Source organism: Taurulus bubalis, assembly GCF_910589615.1.
Source record: "Taurulus bubalis genome assembly, chromosome: 2".
NCBI lineage: Eukaryota > Metazoa > Chordata > Actinopteri > Perciformes > Cottidae > Taurulus > Taurulus bubalis.
The window spans coordinates 1,541,950-1,561,615 of NC_136590.1; positions in this window are offsets into that span (position 1 = coordinate 1,541,950).

Below are 19,666 nucleotides of genomic sequence, written 5' to 3' on the forward strand. Positions count from 1 at the left end.
CTTTACTCTCTGCCTCGGGTCGTGCATTTGGGTTCTTTCATCAGTGCTCCGGCGTGACAACAGTGGTGCACAGTGTATGGTGAGAATGAGAACTGGGCTGAGTCGACCGATCCCTGTGACGAGGGATGAGGCAGGGTTGTCCTATTTCAGGGCAGCTTCACTGTTGATCGAGTGTTTGTTCTTGTTCGGTGGCTAATGGTTTGTTTGTTGACTATTGTTTGTTTTTAAGTGATGTTTTAGAGGGTTTTTCTGTTTTCACTACAATAGTGGAATAAAGGAATTGTTTAAACCAAAACCTCCTCTCTCTCTTCTTCTCCTCCTCCCTCCCTCTTGCCTTACAGCACAGGGACCCTTACTACTGAACATGACAAAAGAAGGAGTGGCTTGTCCCTCACAGGGACCCTTACTACTGAACATGACAAAAGAAGGAGGGGCTTGTCCCTCACAGGGACCCTTACTGCTGAACATGACAAAAGAAGGAGGGGCTTGTCCCTCACAGGGACCTTTACTGCTGAACATGACCAAAAGAAGGAGGGGCTTGTCCCTCACAGGGACCCTTACTACTGAACATAACAAAAGAAGGAGGGGCTTGTCCCTCACAGGGACCCTTACTACTGAACATGACAAAAGAAGGAGTGATTTGTCCCTCACAGGGACCCTTACTACTGAACATGACAAAAGAAGGAGGGGCTTGTCCCTCACAGGGACCTTTACTGCTGAACATGACAAAAGAAGGAGGGGCTTGTCCCTCACAGGGACCTTTACTGCTGAACATGACCAAAAGAAGGAGGGGCTTGTCCCTCACAGGGACCCTTACTACTGAACATGACAAAAGAAGGAGGGGCTTGTCCCTCACAGGGACCCTTACTACTGAACATGACAAAAGAAGGAGTGATTTGTCCCTCACAGGGACCCTTACTACTGAACATGACAAAAGAAGGAGGGGCTTGTCCCTCACAGGGACCCTCACTACTGAACATGACAAAAGAAGGAGGGGCTTGTCCCTCACAGGGACCCTTACTACTGAACATGACAAAAGAAGGAGTGGCTTGTCCCTCACAGGGACCCTTACTACTGAACATGACAAAAGAAGGAGGGGCTTGTCCCTCACAGGGACCCTTACTACTGAACATGACAAAAGAAGGAGGGGCTTGTCCCTCACAGGGACCCTTACTACTGAACAGACTGTTTATGTTGTTCCCTGATAAAAGACAAATGTTTCTTCTTCAGCATGATATTAAGCTGTTTTACATTAGAATAAAATAGTTAATGACATCTGAAAATAAATACAATTAAATAAATACAATAAATACAATGTAATATATTATTAATATGTAATTATTATTATAGTATTATTGTAATTAACAATGAATTAATATGTATGTTTTATGTATTTTATACATACTTATAGATACACTTATATAGATACACATATAATTGCAATCAATTTGGTCAAAAGTAATAAGACACCGCTGAAGTTCAAAGTAAAAGTTTAATTAAAACATTACGGTATAAATCTGAACCTTTCTCTCCGTCAAACTGATGTAACGTTACTGTGAATAAATAATAAAATAATAAATATTGCTCGTTAGATCCTCGAAACTGAATTATATCTCATTTTTAATCGATACGGAGACATCGGAGCCAGCGGATCATTTAAAAAAGTCCAGCCGGGATCAGGCTGCTCTCGGCGGGCAGCCGAGCGCTGACGGCCCGGTGCTGCGGGGATCACCGGTCCGCGAGCAGGACCTCAACCCGTCGGGGTTTTTAATTAAGCTGATTCTTGATAAACCGAACACAGATTTGATGCTTAAACAAATAACTTCTGCCTGAAAACATCCTAAAATTACATTTTACTCAACAACAGTAGTATTTTATCAAACTTCCATAAAAACGTTGAAGCCTCAGTCTGATATTTCCCGGCATGACTCTCGGTTAGTAAGTAGTTATTACAAGTGTTGTTTACTCTTTTCACCCTCTGCAATTACTCATGCAAGATTGATCGTTGTACAACTGAGAGACCAAACAAAGAGGTACCACGTAAAACAACGTGGCACAAGGATAGCATGACACCGAGCGCTAGCATAGTTTAGCTGCTATTTTCTAGCTTGAATTCTCGTGACATTTATAAACATAAATTCAACATACTTTTGAAATTGTCTAAACGGCATTACTGCAACAACACAAAGAAGATGTTATATCTATGGTATATCTATCCCTCTCTCTCTTCATTAAACATGACGTCAGTAAACAGCTGGACAAGGGATGACAGAGAGAGAGAGAAAGAGAGAGATTTGTTTTGATTTAAAAAAAACACTTTATTTATGTATTTTCAACAAAGTCCACAAATAAAATCAGTGCTAATGTACTAGATAACAACAAAGTAGAAAATAAAAGACTTGTCTAACTTATTTTCTTTATAAAATGCCTCAGTCAGTTAAAACATGTGTAAAAGACAGTTAACTGTTAAAAACCTCACACACCTCAAACGTCATCGGAGATGCTATGATAAAAACCAAACTCGAGCCAGACTCTTGACTGGAGGTCTTCCACTCTGCCGCTACCATCTTCCTCTGGATTTCCACAAGTAGGCCTGGGGGGGTCCACACAAGTTAACCGGTGCCACAGCTGGGATGCACCAACTTATTTAGCACCAGCACTCTCCCTCTAAGCGACATCTGGGGGAGCAGCCATTTCCATTTTTTAAGTTTTCCTTCAACCTTTTCTATGACGGTCTCCCAGTTCTTCACTATATAGTCTGCCCCTAGAAACACCCCTAGATACTTTAAACCTCCTCTCTTCCACTCTTCACTCACCGACAGCGAGGGCTTCACTTTTCCCCCAGTTGACCCTCGCTGCCGACGCTGAGCTAAAATCCTCTATGATATCTGCTAAAATGTCGACCTCATTCTGGCTTTTAACAAAAAATATTATATCGTCCGTGAAAGCAGATAAAATCAATCTCTTACTAAAACCTGGATAAAACAAACCCTGAGTGCTGGAACGTAACCTCTGGAGGAGAGGTTCAGAGCGTAGAGCATCCCAGACAGAGCACAGCCCTGCCTGACCCCTCTACACACTCTAAAAGGAGCACTCAGACTGACGTTGATTTTCAGCACACTCTCAACATCACCTTGATCTTGGCTATGAAACCAGCGCTGAACCCAAAACTCTCCATCACTTTCCACAAGAAACTATGTTCAACGCGGTCAAAGGCCTTTTCCTGGTCCAGGGAAATCAAACCAGCGTCTACACCTAATGAACTAGAGACATCCAAAACATCCTGAATTAGGTGGACGTTGTCCACCATGGACCTGCCAGTAGGTCTGGTCCCGGTGGATGACCTGCTCCATAACCATCCCCAGCCTGGAGGCCAAAGCTTTGGACAGGATTTTATAATCCACGCAGAGCAGTGACACAGGGTGGCAGTTTTTGATGTCCTGCAGGTTGCCCTTCTTGGGCAGCAATGTGAGGACTGCCCTCCTGCAGGACACTGGCATGGAACCCGAGGCCAGACACTCATTAAAAACCTCTGAGATGAGTATGCGATGATGTCCCAGTAGGCCTTATCAAATTCTACGGTGAAGCCATCGACGCCAGGTCTCTGTACTAACATGAGGGATCGTAGTGAACATCTACACCTACAGATGTTGTTTCTTAATGTCAGGACGTCAGTGATGAAGGAGGAGGATCTCATCACTGATTGGCTTTAAAGACACAGCGTCACACCTCATTGGCTGGAATCCTCGTCTAGTCCTTCTTTGCTTTGACTTTGTATGTAATGGCTCTGCGTCTGTTGTGAACACAGCAGAACAGGGTTGATTCCATCGTTACAGCGAGCAGTGAGCATCTCTCTGGGTCTGCAGTCATGATGCGTTCAGGGCCCTCAGCAGAGACTCAGACTGGAGGCCCAAAGGGTCTGCAGTCATGATGCGTTCAGGGCCCTCAGCAGAGACTCAGACTGGATGAAAGAGGGTCTGCAGTCATGATGCGTTCAGGGCCCTCAGCAGAGACTCAGACTGGATGAAAGAGGGTCTGCAGTCATGATGCGTTCAGGGCCCTCAGCAGAGACTCAGACTGGATGAAAGAGGGTCTGCAGTCATGATGCGTTCAGGGCCCTGCTGCTCTTTCTACTGGATGCTCACTGACTGACAGCTGTTGAAGTCTCTGGAGACACTGATCCATCTCTTCTCTTGTCTTCTTCTTCTCTCATCAGATGGAAGTGATGATCCAGAGAGCATCAGGAGACAGGAGACTGGTCCACCACCTCCAGCTGGACTTGGTGTAGTCTCCCACCCAGCAGAAGACTTTAACAGACTAAGGTCTGACCCTCTCACATACAGACATTGGGCCTCATGTAACAACAGATCCTCTCTTTTTTAGGCTCTCAATATGTGAGGGTTATAACAGTTGTAACCCCGGCGCTGTGAAACAGACTGGGCTTGTTTTAGTTCTAGGTTAGACTCATAAAGTCTCCATGCATTGAAGCTTTATTTTCCTCAATGAGTTACTATTGATGTATCACCTGCTAATGTAACACTTTACCGTATTTGCAGAAAGCTAGGACCAGATACTAGGTTTGGAGGAGCAGTTTAAAACTAGTTAAAATCAGAAGAACAGACCACAGACCAAGGAGTCTGTTTCAACGGCTGATTGATTCATGTAGACAATATAGACATACACATCTGCACCATATCACGTTACCTCACAGATAAAGACAGTGGAATTGTGCAATTAAATCCCTTGAAAACATTCAAAAAAATATACCAAAATCTCAGAAAATAAATATGTCTCTGTTTTATCTCACTTTGGTTTGATTTAAACCTATTTGAGATCAAGATAAATAATTCTACTTTAATTCCTTCAAGTGGTTATTTAGTTTATCTTGTCTCTTTTAGTTGACTTAGTTGTTATAAGTTCTCATTCTCTCATAGTTGGACCTATTTAACCGTTTAGTCCTAACTTCTCATTCATTTACTTAACTAGTAAATTAAGTTCAGACCTTACAGTAAGACAATCCCATTTGCATTGCCGGTTTGGCACAAAATCAATGGGAAATAACAAACAACTCAATATAGAAACAAAATCCAAAACTCTCACACAATGACATGCAGTATATGCTCATTAAATCAAGTGAATAGTCCTTTTGAAAGTCTTTTGGTCTCCAAATTAATTCCACTGCGTGTTGCAGCAAAATATTGAAAGTCCCAGTCCTACCACGACTCAGGTGTGTGAATCAGTCTGTCCTTATCCAAGGAGTGTAGTTTCGTCTGGCAGAAGCAACGCTTTCCAACTCAACTTCTATTCTATGGGTGGCTCGCCATCTTCGTTTTCCGGCTTCCGTTGTATGAACACCAAGCGATCATCTCACTATAAAAACCTGGCCTGTTGTGCAACAGTGCCATACACAAATATATCTTTTAATCTTACATTTTCAATCACAGAATGAAGTGCTTGAATAGAACTAGCACCTAAATACAGAGTAACCATCTGAACCACACAAAATGGCGGCGCTGTTCACTGAACCATGCTAACCAGGCTAACATTGAACATGCCTGCTGCATGTAGCTTCTCAGTTCACTTTACAAACAGACAAATGAACAAACTACACGACATGAACTTATTCCCACCGTCTTTTTTTAGCTACGGGACATGTTGGCTCCACATTCAACTTAAGAAACACATGGAAATAGCAAAATAATTTGACACGTGAAAAGTACAGTTTTAACTCACCAAATCCTGATTCACAACTCGATGGAACCTCTTCCAGCAACAGCAACAGGAAGATAAAATCGTCCACGTACGGAACATTAAAGTTTACACCAGCAAGCGGCTGCAGTAACACTGGGTGCTGTGTTTCTTAAAGGAACAGTACACAAATTAAACAAGTAAACCTAACAGTGTAAACCACCATTCTGAGAGTTAATGTTTAACCTTTTATTTGTTTAAGGTTCTATTAACCTGGGTTACATTAAGGAGATCACTGTCACTTTGAAGTCATGGTTTTACTTTGATTTGTACTATTACTGAATGTTTATTCAATGATGATTGTGTTTTACTGATTTCAGTCATGTATCAATGTGACGTCATATGTGCTTTGATCAGCACGATTGGTAAAGATTATTAAATGAGATGATCTTAGTTTAACATCCTATGGTCTGATCTTTGTCAGCGGAGGAAACAGGTTGTGACTGCAGAAGCTGTAACCATGGTAACTGTTTAGGAGACATCCTGCCTGATGATCCACCACGAAGACCAAACAGGACCCTGAGAAATAAGTCTCCCTCTTATTTGCTTTTCATATTGTCCACCTGTAATCTTTTTATTTTAAAAACCAAATACAAGGGTTTGTATTTTGCACATTCCAACCAGAGTCCAGTGTTGCTCGTCTCTGATGACGTCTGCTTAGTGTCCTGAAGCCAGAGAGCTCGTCTCTGATGACGTCTACTTAGTGTCCTGAAGCCAGGGAGCTTCTCTGATGGCGTCTGCTTAGTGTCCTGAAGCCAGAGAGCTCGTCTCTGATGGCGTCTGCTTAGTGTCCTGAAGCCAGAGAGCTCGTCTCTGATGACGTCTGCTTAGTGTCCTGAAGCCAGAGAGCTTCTCTGATGACGTCTGCTTAGTGTCCTGAAGCCAGGGAGCTTCTCTGATGGCGTCTGCTTAGTGTCCTGAAGCCAGAGAGCTCGTCTCTGATGACGTCTGCTTAGTGTCCTGAAGCCAGAGAGCTTCTCTGATGGCGTCTGCTTAGTGTCCTGAAGCCAGAGAGCTTCTCTGATGGCGTCTGCTTAGTGTCCTGAAGCCAGAGAGCTCGTCTCTGATGACGTCTGCTTAGTGTCCTGAAGCCAGAGAGCTTCTCTGATGGCGTCTGCTTAGTGTCCTGAAGCCAGGGAGCTTGAAGGCGGCAGCGGGGACTTGGGACTCAGGGGAACTAGACTCAGGGGCGTGTGTGTGTGTGTCTGTCTGTCTGTCTGTCTGTCTGTCTGTCTGTGTGTGTGTGTGTGTGTGTGTGTGTGTGTGTGTGTGTGTGTGTGTGTGTGTGTGTGTGTGTGTGTGTGTGTACACGTGTGTGTGTGTGTTACCCATGGTGATGATGAGGCTGGAGTCGGTGGTGTCTTCCTCCACTAGCAGGTACTCTTTCTCCTCCTCTTCTTCCTCCTCCTCCTGAGCTCCGCCCCCTGCAGGAGCCGGAGGCAGCAAAGCATCATGGGAGCTGAGCTGAGGACCGCTGATGATGGTTTATGAATGCATTGAAATCTCCTCTGATTGTTACTGGAGAGTCAGACAGAGGGAGAGAGAGAGAGAGAGAGAGAGAGAGAGAGAGAGAGAGAGAGAGAGAGAGAGAGAGAAACAGTGTGGAAAAAGGACGAGTCGTCATTATTTGGTGCGTAGATGATGCAATAGTGATTGTGTTGTGTGTTGTGATATTTATGATGATTCATCCTCCTTCTGGATCTGTCATGATGTTATGAATACATGAGATATCTTTGTGCATTAAATGGCTCCTCCTCTTTGCATGCAGTTTGAATGATCCTGCTCTATAGCGCCCCCTCCCTCTGGAATTCTCTCCCAAACTCCTCCAGACTGACTTTCCATATTCAAATCACAACAAGCCTCTTCAGATGCTTTCATGTGATCGATGCTCTGTGTGTTTAAGGTGTGGCTCTTTATGAGGATTTCAATTGTTTGTAAAGTGTCTTTGAGTTTTATGAAAGGCGCTATATAAATCAAATGTATTATTATTATTATTAAATGGGAAAATACAATGTGATTAAATTAAATCTGTGATTTAATACATTGACATCAATCAATGACATGAGTCACTGATTCTACATTTATTTCAACTTCATTATTATTCTGTTATTGTTGTTAGGGCACCCGGGTTCTGATAGAGGACCCAGATTTTGTTTGGGCACACAGTTTTCTCTCTCTTGTCTCTAACTCTTGTCTCTCTCTTGTCTCTCTCTCTTGTCTCTCTCTTGTCTCTCTCTCTTGTCTCTCTCTTGTCTCTAACTCTTGTCTCTCTCTTGTCTCTCTCTCTTGTCTCTCTCTTGTCTCTCTCTCTTGTCTCTCTCTTGTCTCTCTCTCTTGTCTCTCTCTCTTGTCTCTCTCTTGTCTCTCTCTCTTGTCTCTCTCTTGTCTCTCTCTCTTGTCTCTCTCTTGTCTCTCTCTCTTGTCTCTCTCTTGTCTCTCTCTTGTCTCTCTCTCTTGTCTCTAACTCTTGTCTCTCTCTTGTCTCTCTCTCTTATCTCTAACTCTTGTCTCTCTCTTGTCTCTCTCTCTTGTCTCTCTCTCTTGTCTCTCTCTCTTGTCTCTCTCTCTTGTCTCTAACTCTTGTCTCTCTCTTGTCTCTCTCTCTTGTCTCTCTCTCTTGTCTCTCTCTTGTCTCTCTCTCTTGTCTCTCTCTTGTCTCTCTCTCTTGTCTCTCTCTCTTGTCTCTAACTCTTGTCTCTCTCTTGTCTCTCTCTCTTGTCTCTCTCTCTTGTCTCTCTCTCTTGTCTCTCTCTCTTGTCTCTAACTCTTGTCTCTCTCTTGTCTCTAACTCTTGTCTCTCTCTTGTCTCTCTCTCTTGTCTCTAACTCTTGTCTCTCTCTTGTCTCTCTCTCTCTTGTCTCTCTCTCTTGTCTCTCGCTTGTCTCTAACTCTTGTCTCTCTCTCTGGTCTCTCTCTGGTCTCTCTCTCTTGTCTCTCTCTGGTCTCTCTCTCTTGTCTCTCTCTTGTCTCTCTCTCTTGTCTCTCTCTTGTCTCTCTCTCTTGTCTCTAACTCTTGTCTCTCTCTTGTCTCTCTCTCTTGTCTCTAACTCTTGTCTCTCTCTCTCTTGTCTCTCTCTCTTGTCTCACTCTTGTCTCTCGCTTGTCTCTCTCTTGTCTCTCTCTTGTCTCTCTCTTGTCTCTCTCTCTTGTCTCTAACTCTTGTCTCTCTCTTGTCTCTCTCTCTTGTCTCTAACTCTTGTCTCTCTCTCTCTTGTCTCTCTCTCTTGTCTCACTCTTGTCTCTCGCTTGTCTCTCTCTTGTCTCTCTCTTGTCTCTCTCTCTTGTCTCTCTCTCTTGTCTCACTCTTGTCTCTCGCTTGTCTCTCTCTTGTCTCTCTCTTGTCTCTCTCTCTTGTCTCTCTCTTGTCTCTCTCTCTTGTCTCTCTCTCTTGTCTCACTCTTGTCTCTCTCTCTTGTCTCACTCTTGTCTCTCTCTTGTCTCTCTCTGGTCTCTCTCTCTTGTCTCTCTTGTCTCTCTTGTCTCTCTCTTGTCTCTCTCTTGTCTCTCTCTGGTCTCTCTCTCTTGTCTCTCTTGTCTCTCTCTCTTGTCTCTCTCTCTTGTCTCTAACTCTTGTCTCTCTCTCTTGTCTCTCTCTCTTGTCTCACTCTTGTCTCTCGCTTGTCTCTCTCTTGTCTCTCTCTTGTCTCTCTCTCTTGTCTCACTCTTGTCTCTCTCTCTTGTCTCTCTCTTGTCTCACTCTTGTCTCTCTCTTGTCTCTCTCTTGTCTCTCTCTTGTCTCTCTCTCTTGTCTCTCTTGTCTCTCTCTCTGGTCTCTCTCTTGTCTCTCTTCTCTCTCTCTTGTATCTCTTTTCTCTCTCTCTCTCTTGTCTCTCTTTTCTCTCTCTCTCTTGTCTCTCTTCTCTCTCTCTTGTCTCTTCTCTCTCTCTCTCTCTCTCTCTCTCTCTCTCTCTCTCTCTCTCTCTCTCTCTCTCTGAGAGGTTGTGGAGCGTGGTGGTGGAGAGCGGCACTAAATGTTTGATGATTTTTATCAAACGTTTCTTCTTTTTTCTTTTGTAGTTCACAGTGTAATTGAGTTGTTGGGGTTTTGTGTGTGTGTGTGTGTGTGTGTGTGTATGTGTGTGTGTGTGTGTGTGTGTGTGTGTGTATTTTGGGGTGTGTATTGGTGTTTTGCAGACAGAAACTCGTGTTTCTTGTCAGGGATGGCGTCCTCTGAGACGTCGTCCCTGTCTTTGAGGCATGGAGTGCGGGTTCAGCCCGACCGTGTGTCCCGGTGGAGGCGGTTCTCCTGGCTGTGGGAGACAGTGTGGGTCACGCTAACCTGAGCTACGCTTCCAGGATGAACAGAGGGGTGGTGGTGTTTTTAAAAGAGGAGCGCTACGTCGCGCAGTTAATAGCGAGCGGCGTCTCGCTGAACGGCGTCTACCTGCAGGTTTCCCCGCTGGCAGTGCCCTCCACCCGGGTCACCGTGTCCGGGGTCCCCCCGTTCATTCCCAACCAAGTGCTGGAGCGGGAGCTGCAGCGCTACGGGAAGCTAGCGGGTAGCCTCAGAACTGTTGGGCTGGGCTGCAAGAATGAAAAACTGAAGCATGTCCAGTCCTTCAGGAGACAGGTGTTTATGTTCCTCACCTGTCCGTCTCAGACGCTGGAGGTCTCGTTTAGGGTGAAACACGGGGAGGGACACTATGTGGTGTATGCTAGCACGGGTAGCGTGAAGTGTTTTGAGTGTGGTGGTGTGGGGCACAAGCGGGCCGCTTGTCCGCACAGACCAGCTGAGGGGCGTCCCGAGCCGGGGGCCACACCGGCGGAGGAGCACGGGCCGGCTGAAGGGTACCCGGAACCGGGGGCCACACCGGCGGAGGAGCGGACTAACACCGGGGCTCTGCTGGGTAGCGAGACGGCGGAGGTCGCTGCTCCGCAAGGAGGTGAATCCCCGCCCACTGACCCGAGGCCCCGCCCACCGGCCCCGAGCAGGGGACCAGCGGGCAGGCAGACAGGCAGGTAGAGAGACAGATTGACGGTCAGGTCGTGAAACAGAGGGCGGAGTTGGCCGGAGGAAAAATGATTGAGGGGAACTCAGCTGTTCTGAGTCCAACAGGAGGGAGAAAGAAGATAGAGAAAGTACAGAAGGCAGGAGCAGAGGAGGACTTCCTGGACGAAACGTTCGGTAAAGCTGTTAAAGTTTTAGATCATTTCCCTGATGCAGAAAAATTCATAAGGAGTGTCTTAGCTATACAGAAGGGGAAATTAGATGATAAGAAACGTTTCCGTCTGAGGAAACATCTGACGGTACTTAGGAAAGCAATGCTGAGGAACAAAGGTTCCAAAAGGTCAAGCCTCAAGTGAGTCTGTGATGGATGTGCTGCACTTAGTTTGTCTGTTACTGTTTGTTGTTTACATCCCCGCTCTTTTTCTTTTTTCAATGCACAAGGTGAGGGTTGGTTCGTTAAATATTAACGGTGGGAGGGACCAGGAGATATGATTAAACAGAAACAACTGGACATAGTGTTCCTGCAGGAAACGCACAGCGACCCACATAATGAGGTAGAATGGGGTTTGTGGTGGAGGGGCCAGTATGTCCTGTCTCATGGGACCAACCGGTCTGCAGGTGTAGCCGTTCTGTTCGCACCTGGGCTAGATGTTGACATCATCTCCTCCACAGTAATAGTAACAGGCAGGGCTCTGTTGGTTAGAGCATCCATACAGAACATTACATATGTTTTCATTAACATCTATGCTCCAAACCAAGGCTCACACAGGATGGGCATTTTCCACAAACTCAGGGATGTCCTGCAGCAGTGTGATCAGAACGAGTGTGTAGTGGTGGGGCGGGACTGGAACTGCACCATAGATTCCTTATTGGATAGAACAGGAGAGGAGCCTCACCTACAGTCATCTGCCACCTTATCACAAGTGATTGCAGAGTCCGGTGTGGTGGACGTATGAAGGGTTAAACAGCGCTGCTGTGGGTCAGATGGCTGCTGGTAGAGCTCCTGGACTGGACGGACTGCCTGCAGACTTTTATAAACACTTCTGGAACTGTTTGGGAGCCGACCTATGGGAGGTGCTTCTAGAGTGTTCACAGACAGGCCTGTTACCGACGACATGTCGGCATGCAGTGCTTTCCCTGTTACCCAAAAAAGGTGACTTATCCTTATTAAAAAACTGGAGACCGGTGGCGTTGTTATGCACAGACTATAAACTTCTTTCAAAGGTGCTCGCCAACCGGCTTAAGAATTTTCTAGAGACTATAATCCACAGAGACCAGTCGTACTGCGTACCGGATAGATCCATCATGGATAACATCTTTCTCATGAGAGACTTGCTGGACCTTTGCAAACTGCACAATATTGATGTTGGTGTTATATCATTAGATCAAGAGAAAGCTTTTGATAGGGTTGATCACGGTTTTCTTTTTTCCACTTTAAGGGCTTTTGGTTTTGGTGAAGGGTTTGTGTCACTGCTAGGTTTGATGTACAAGGAAGCTTCTTGTCTGCTGAAGGTGGGGGGTCCAGTTCAGCTGTCCAGTTCAGGTCCAGAGGGGCATCAGGCAAGGATGTCCTATCTCTGGACAGCTGTATTCCATTGTCATCGAGCCTCTTCTTAACAGGTTAAGATCCCGTCTGACAAGACTCATGTTACCTGGGCTGCCTCAGCGTCCCTCGCTGGTGGTGTCAGCATATGCAGATGACATTAATGTGTTCATCAAAGACCAGGAGGATGTTATTGTCCTAGGTAGCAGTTTTATTTGAAAAGGCATCCTCAGCAAAGGTAAACTGGGGGAAGAGTGAAGCTTTGCAGGTTGGGCACTGGGGAGGCAAGGAAACACCAAAGCTGCCAGGAAACATCAGGTGGGGAAGGCAGGGCTTAAAGATCTTGGGTGTTTTTTTGGGAACAGAGGAGTTTCAAAAACAGAACTGGGAGGGTGCTATGGAGAGAGTGTGCACCGGGCTGTCTAAATGGAACTGGCTGCTACCTCAGCTCTCTTACCGGGGAAGGGTCCTAATTGTCAATAACTTGGTTGCCTCGACCCTTTGGCACAGACTGGTAGTCCTGCCTCCACCACAGGGCCTGATTGAAGGAATCCAGAGGGCAGTGGTGGACTTCTTCTGGTCCGGGCTTCACTGGCTGAGCGCTGCGGTGCTGTACCTGCCGGTCCAGGAGGGAGGGCAGAGCCTGGTGGATATCGCATCTTGCATCAAAGCCTCAGACTGCAGACTGCTCAGAGACTGCTCTACAGTTTCGGCCTGCCATGGACGGATACTGCCTGTGTGCTGCTGAGGAGGGCTGGACGATTAGGGTACGACAAACACCTGTTCCTACTTCAGTTCCAGGCAGTGGATTTAACGGGTCTGACACCTTTCTACCAGTCCGTCTTACAGGCGTGGCAGGTTCTTACGATCCACCGGGGAGCTGTGACCACACCAGGGATGTGGCTCTTTGAAGAGCTGCTGTTTGGGAGCAGCTACATCACGTCCCAGGTCCTGGCGTCGGTCAGCCTGAGGTCCAGACTAAGAGAGGCTGGGTGTGTGAAGCTGGGTCATCTGATGAAGATTTCCATCCCTCATCTGGCAGAGCTGACTAACATCCGGTCCAGCAGGCTGCTGCTCAGGCTGGTGGACGAGGTCTGTGCTTCCTTGCCAGGAGCTCTTAGAGCGTTTGCTGGAGACCCCACATTATCTCACCAATGAGACGATGAGTGTGAGTATGTCTTCCCACCCCCAGTTGTCTGTCCTGCTGTGGGACAGTAGATGGATGAGGATTGCATCCTGCTGTCTCTAAGGACACCCCAGTTGGGAGATTTTGAGACTCTGGGGAGGAAAGCAATGTACCAGGTCGTTGTAAAGGTCTCAAACTTGCGTTCTCTGAGGGGGGGGGGGGGGGTGTTTTTTGTTGTTGTTGTTTTTATTTATTTATTCTTTTAGTTTTGTTGTAAGGTTATAAGAAGCAGTATCAAATGTAAGCGGAATTGATTTAGTAATAAAGATACTAGACTCTCTTGTCTCTCTCTCTTGTCTCACTCTTGTCTTTCTCTTGTCTCTCTCTCTTGTCTCACTCTTGTCTTTCTCTTGTCTCTGTCTTGTCTCTCTCTGGTCTCTCTCTCTCTTGTCTTTCACTCTTGTCTCTCTCTGGTCTCTCTCTGGTCTCTCTCTTGTCTCACTCTTGTCTTTCTCTTGTCTCTCTCTGGTCTCTCTCTCTTGTCTTTCACTCTTGTCTCACTCTTGTCTCTCTCTGGTCTCTCTCTTGTCTCTCTCTGGTCTCTCTCTTGTCTCTCTCTTGTCTCTCTCTTGTCTCACTCTTGTCTTTCTCTTGTCTCTGTCTTGTCTCTCTTTTGTCTCTCTCTCTTGTCTTTCACTCTTGTCTCACTCTTGTCTCTCTCTTGTCTCTCTCTGGTCTCTCTCTATGGTCTCTCTCTCTCTTGTCTCACTCTTGTCTCTCTCTCTTGTCTCTCTCTCTCTTGTCTCTCTCTGGTCTCTCTCTTGTCTCACTCTTGTCTTTCTCTTGTCTCTGTCTTGTCTCTCTCTGGTCTCTCTCTCTTGTCTTTCACTCTTGTCTCTCTCTGGTCTCTCTCTTGTCTCTCTCTTGTCTCTCTCTGGTCTCTCTCTCTGGTCTCTCTCTCTCTTGTCTCACTCTTGTTTCTCTCTCTTGTCTCTCTCTCTTGTCTCACTCTTGTCTCTCTCTTGTCTCACTCTTGTCTCTCTCTTGTCTCTCTCTTGTCTCTCTCTTGTCTCTCTCTGGTCTCTCTCTTGTCTCTCTCTTGTCTCTCTCTGGTCTCTCTCTTGTCTCACTCTTGTCTTTCTCTCTGGTCTCTCTCTTGTCTCTCTCTTGTCTCTCTCTTGTCTCACTCTTGTCTCTCTCTTGTCTCTCTTGTCTCTCTCTTGTCTCTCTCTGGTCTCTCTCTTGTCTCTATTGTCTCTCTCTTGTCTCTCTCTTGTCTCTCTCTTGTCTCTCTCTGGTCTCTCTCTTGTCTCACTCTTGTCTTTCTCTCTGGTCTCTCTCTTGTCTCTCTCTTGTCTCTCTTGTCTCTCACTTGTCTCTCTCTTGTCTCTATTGTCTCTCTCTTGTCTCTCTCTTGTCTCTCTTGTCTCTCTCTGGTCTCTCTCTTGTCTCTCTCTTGTCTCTCTTGTCTCTCACTTGTCTCTCTCTTGTCTCTCTCTGGTCTCTCTCTTGTCTCTCTCTTGTCTCTCTCTCTTGTCTCTCTCTTGTCTCTCTCTGGTCTCTCTCTTGTCTCTCTCTGGTCTCTCTCTGGTCTCTCTCTTGTCTCTCTCTCTTGTCTCTCTCTTGTCTCTCTCTGGTCTCTCTCTCTGGTCTCTCTCTCTTGTCTCTCTTGTCTCTCTCTTGTCTCTCTCTGGTCTCTCTCTTGTCTCACTCTTGTCTCTCTTGTCTCTCTCTTGTCTCTCTCTTGTCTCTCTCTTGTCTCTCTTGTCTCTCTCTTGTCTCTCTCTGGTCTCTCTCTTGTCTCTCTCTTGTCTTTCTCTTGTCTCTCTCTTGTCTTTCTCTTGTCTCTCTCTTGTCTCTCTCTTGTCTCTCTCTTGTCTCTCTCTCTTGTCTCTCTCTTGTCTCTCTTGTCTCTCTTGTCTCTCACTTGTCTCTCTCTTGTCTCTCTCTGGTCTCTCTCTTGTCTCTCTCTTGTCTCTCTCTGGTCTCTCTCTTGTCTCTCTCTCTTGTCTCTCTCTTGTCTCTCTCTTGTCTCTCTCTGGTCTCTCTCTTGTCTCTCTCTTGTCTCTCTCTCTTGTCTCTCTCTTGTCTCTCTCTGGTCTCTCTCTTGTCTCTCTCTTGTCTCTCTCTGGTCTCTCTCTTGTCTCTCTCTCTTGTCTCTCTCTTGTCTCTCTCTTGTCTCTCTCTGGTCTCTCTCTTGTCTCTCTCTCTGGTCTCTCTCTTGTCTCTCTCTCTTGTCTCTCTCTCTTGTCTCTCTCTTGTCTCTCTCTTGTCTCTCTCTCTTGTCTCTCTCTTGTCTCTCTCTCTGGTCTCTCTCTTGTCTCACTCTTGTCTCTCTCTTGTCTCTCTTGTCTCTCTCTTGTCTCTCTCTGGTCTCACTCTTGTCTCTCTCTTGTCTCTCTCTGGTCTCTCTCTTGTCTCTCTCTGGTCTCACTCTTGTCTCTCTCTTGTCTCTCTCTGGTCTCTCTCTCTTGTCTCTCTCTTGTCTCACTCTTGTCTCTCTCTTGTCTCTCTCTTATCTCACTCTTGTCTCACTCTTGTCTCTCTCTGGTCTCTCTCTTGTCTCTCTCTTGTCTCTCTCTTTTGTCTCTCTCTTGTCTCTCTCTTGTCTCTCTCTCTGGTCTCTCTCTTGTCTCTCTCTCTTGTCTCTCTCTTGTCTCTCTCTTGTCTCTCTCTCTTGTCTCTCTCTTGTCTCTCTCTCTGGTCTCTCTCTTGTCTCACTCTTGTCTCTCTCTTGTCTCTCTCTTGTCTCTCTCTGGTCTCTCTCTGGTCTCACTCTTGTCTCTCTCTTGTCTCTCTCTGGTCTCTCTCTTGTCTCTCTCTTGTCTCTCTCTTGTCTCTCTTGTCTCTCTCTTGTCTCTTGTCTCTCTCTGGTCTCTCTCTTGTCTCTCTGGTCTCTCTCTTGTCTCTCTCTTGTCTCTCTCTTGTCTCTCTCTGGTCTCACTCTTGTCTCTCTCTTGTCTCTCTCTGGTCTCTCTCTTGTCTCTCTGGTCTCTCTCTTGTCTCTCTCTCTGGTCTCACTCTTGTCTCTCTCTTGTCTTTCTCTTGTCTCACTCTTGTCTCACTCTTGTCTCTCTCTGGTCTCTCTCTTGTCTCTCTCTTGTCTCTCTCTCTTGTCTCTCTCTTGTCTCTCTCTGGTCTCTCTCTTGTCTCTCTCTTGTCTCTCTCTCTTGTCTCTCTCTTGTCTCTCTCTGGTCTCTCTCTTGTCTCTCTCTTGTCTCTCTCTTGTCTCTCTCTGGTCTCTCTCTTGTCTCTCTCTCTCTTGTCTCTCTCTTGTCTCTCTATTGTCTCTCTCTTGTCTCTCTCTCTTGTCTCTCTCTTGTCTCTCTCTCTGGTCTCTCTCTTGTCTCACTCTGGTCTCTCTCTTGTCTCTCTCTTGTCTCTCTCTTGTCTCTCTCTGGTCTCTCTCTTGTCTCTCTCTGGTCTCTCTCTTGTCTCTCTCTCTCTTGTCTCTCTCTTGTCTCTCTCTTGTCTCTCTCTCTGGTCTCTCTCTTGTCTCTCTCTTGTCTCTCTCTGGTCTCTCTCTTGTCTCTCTCTGGTCTCTCTCTTGTCTCTCTCTCTCTTGTCTCTCTCTTGTCTCTCTCTCTGGTCTCTCTCTCTTGTCTCTCTCTTGTCTCTCTCTCTGGTCTCTCTCTTGTCTCACTCTTGTCTCTCTCTTGTCTCTCTTGTCTCTCTCTTGTCTCTCTCTTGTCTCTCTCTGGTCTCACTCTTGTCTCTCTCTTGTCTCTCTCTGGTCTCTCTCTTGTCTCTCTCTGGTCTCACTCTTGTCTCTCTCTTGTCTCTCTCTGGTCTCTCTCTTGTCTCTCTCTTGTCTCTCTCTTGTCTCACTCTTGTCTTTCTCTTGTCTCTGTCTTGTCTCTCTTTTGTCTCTCTCTCTTGTCTTTCACTCTTGTCTCACTCTTGTCTCTCTCTTGTCTCTCTCTGGTCTCTCTCTATGGTCTCTCTCTCTTGTCTCTCTCTTGTCTCTCTCTGGTCTCTCTCTTGTCTCTCTCTTGTCTCTCTCTTGTCTCTCTCTGGTCTCTCTCTTGTCTCTCTCTCTCTTGTCTCTCTCTTGTCTCTCTATTGTCTCTCTCTTGTCTCTCTCTCTGGTCTCTCTCTTGTCTCTCTCTTGTCTCTCTCTCTGGTCTCTCTCTTGTCTCTCTCTTGTCTCTCTCTGGTCTCTCTCTTGTCTCTCTCTGGTCTCTCTCTTGTCTCTCTCTCTCTTGTCTCTCTCTTGTCTCTCTCTTGTCTCTCTCTCTCTGGTCTCTCTCTTGTCTCTCTCTTGTCTCTCTCTGGTCTCTCTCTTGTCTCTCTCTGGTCTCTCTCTTGTCTCTCTCTCTCTTGTCTCTCTCTTGTCTCTCTCTCTGGTCTCTCTCTCTTGTCTCTCTCTTGTCTCTCTCTCTGGTCTCTCTCTTGTCTCACTCTTGTCTCTCTCTTGTCTCTCTTGTCTCTCTCTTGTCTCTCTCTTGTCTCTCTCTGGTCTCACTCTTGTCTCTCTCTTGTCTCTCTCTGGTCTCTCTCTTGTCTCTCTCTGGTCTCACTCTTGTCTCTCTCTTGTCTCTCTCTGGTCTCTCTCTCTTGTCTCTCTCTTGTCTCACTCTTGTCTCTCTCTTGTCTCTCTCTTATCTCACTCTTGTCTCACTCTTGTCTCTCTCTGGTCTCTCTCTTGTCTCTCTCTTGTCTCTCTCTTTTGTCTCTCTCTTGTCTCTCTCTTGTCTCTCTCTCTGGTCTCTCTCTTGTCTCTCTCTCTTGTCTCTCTCTTGTCTCTCTCTTGTCTCTCTCTCTTGTCTCTCTCTTGTCTCTCTCTCTGGTCTCTCTCTTGTCTCACTCTTGTCTCTCTCTTGTCTCTCTCTTGTCTCTCTCTTGTCTCTCTCTGGTCTCACTCTTGTCTCTCTCTTGTCTCTCTCTGGTCTCTCTCTTGTCTCTCTGGTCTCTCTCTTGTCTCTCTCTCTGGTCTCACTCTTGTCTCTCTCTTGTCTCTCTCTTGTCTCACTCTTGTCTCACTCTTGTCTCTCTCTGGTCTCTCTCTTGTCTCTCTCTTGTCTCTCTCTCTTGTCTCTCTCTTGTCTCTCTCTGGTCTCTCTCTTGTCTCTCTCTTGTCTCTCTCTCTTGTCTCTCTCTTGTCTCTCTCTGGTCTCTCTCTTGTCTCTCTCTTGTCTCTCTCTTGTCTCTCTCTGGTCTCTCTCTTGTCTCTCTCTCTCTTGTCTCTCTCTTGTCTCTCTATTGTCTCTCTCTTGTCTCTCTCTCTGGTCTCTCTCTTGTCTCTCTCTTGTCTCTCTCTCTGGTCTCTCTCTTGTCTCACTCTGGTCTCTCTCTTGTCTCTCTCTTGTCTCTCTCTTGTCTCTCTCTGGTCTCTCTCTTGTCTCTCTCTGGTCTCTCTCTTGTCTCTCTCTCTCTTGTCTCTCTCTTGTCTCTCTCTTGTCTCTCTCTCTGGTCTCTCTCTTGTCTCTCTCTTGTCTCTCTCTCTGGTCTCTCTCTTGTCTCTCTCTTGTCTCTCTCTGGTCTCTCTCTTGTCTCTCTCTGGTCTCTCTCTTGTCTCTCTCTCTCTTGTCTCTCTCTTGTCTCTCTCTCTGGTCTCTCTCTTGTCTCTCTCTTGTCTCTCTCTCTGGTCTCTCTCTTGTCTCTCTCTTGTCTCTCTCTCTGGTCTCTCTCTTGTCTCTCTCTGGTCTCTCTCTTGTCTCTCTCTCTCTTGTCTCTCTCTTGTCTCTCTCTTGTCTCTCTCTTGTCTCTCTCTCTTGTCTCTCTCTTGTCTCTCTCTTTTCTCTCTCTCTTGTCTCTCTCTCTGGTCTCTCCCTTGTCTCTCTCTTGTCTCTCTCTTGTCTCTCTTGTCTCTCTCTTGTCTCTCTCTTGTCTCTCTCTGGTCTCACTCTTGTCTCTCTCTTGTCTCTCTCTGGTCTCTCTCTTGTCTCACTCTTGTCTCTCTCTTGTCTCTCTTGTCTCTCTCTTGTCTCTCTCTTGTCTCTCTCTGGTCTCACTCTTGTCTCTCTCTTGTCTCTCTCTGGTCTCTCTCTTGTCTCTCTGGTCTCTCTCTTGTCTCTCTCTCTTGTCTCTCTCTTGTCTCTCTCTTGTCTCTCTCTGGTCTCACTCTTGTCTCTCTCTTGTCTCTCTCTGGTCTCTCTCTTGTCTCTCTCTGGTCTCACTCTTGTCTCTCTCTTGTCTCTCTCTGGTCTCTCTCTTGTCTCTCTCTGGTCTCTCTCTTGTCTCTCTCTCTGGTCTCTCTCTGGTCTCTCTCTTGTCTCTCTCTCTTGTCTCTCTCTTGTCTCTCTCTCTTGTCTCTCTTGTCTCTCTCTGGTCTCTCTCTTGTCTCTCTCTCTTGTCTCTC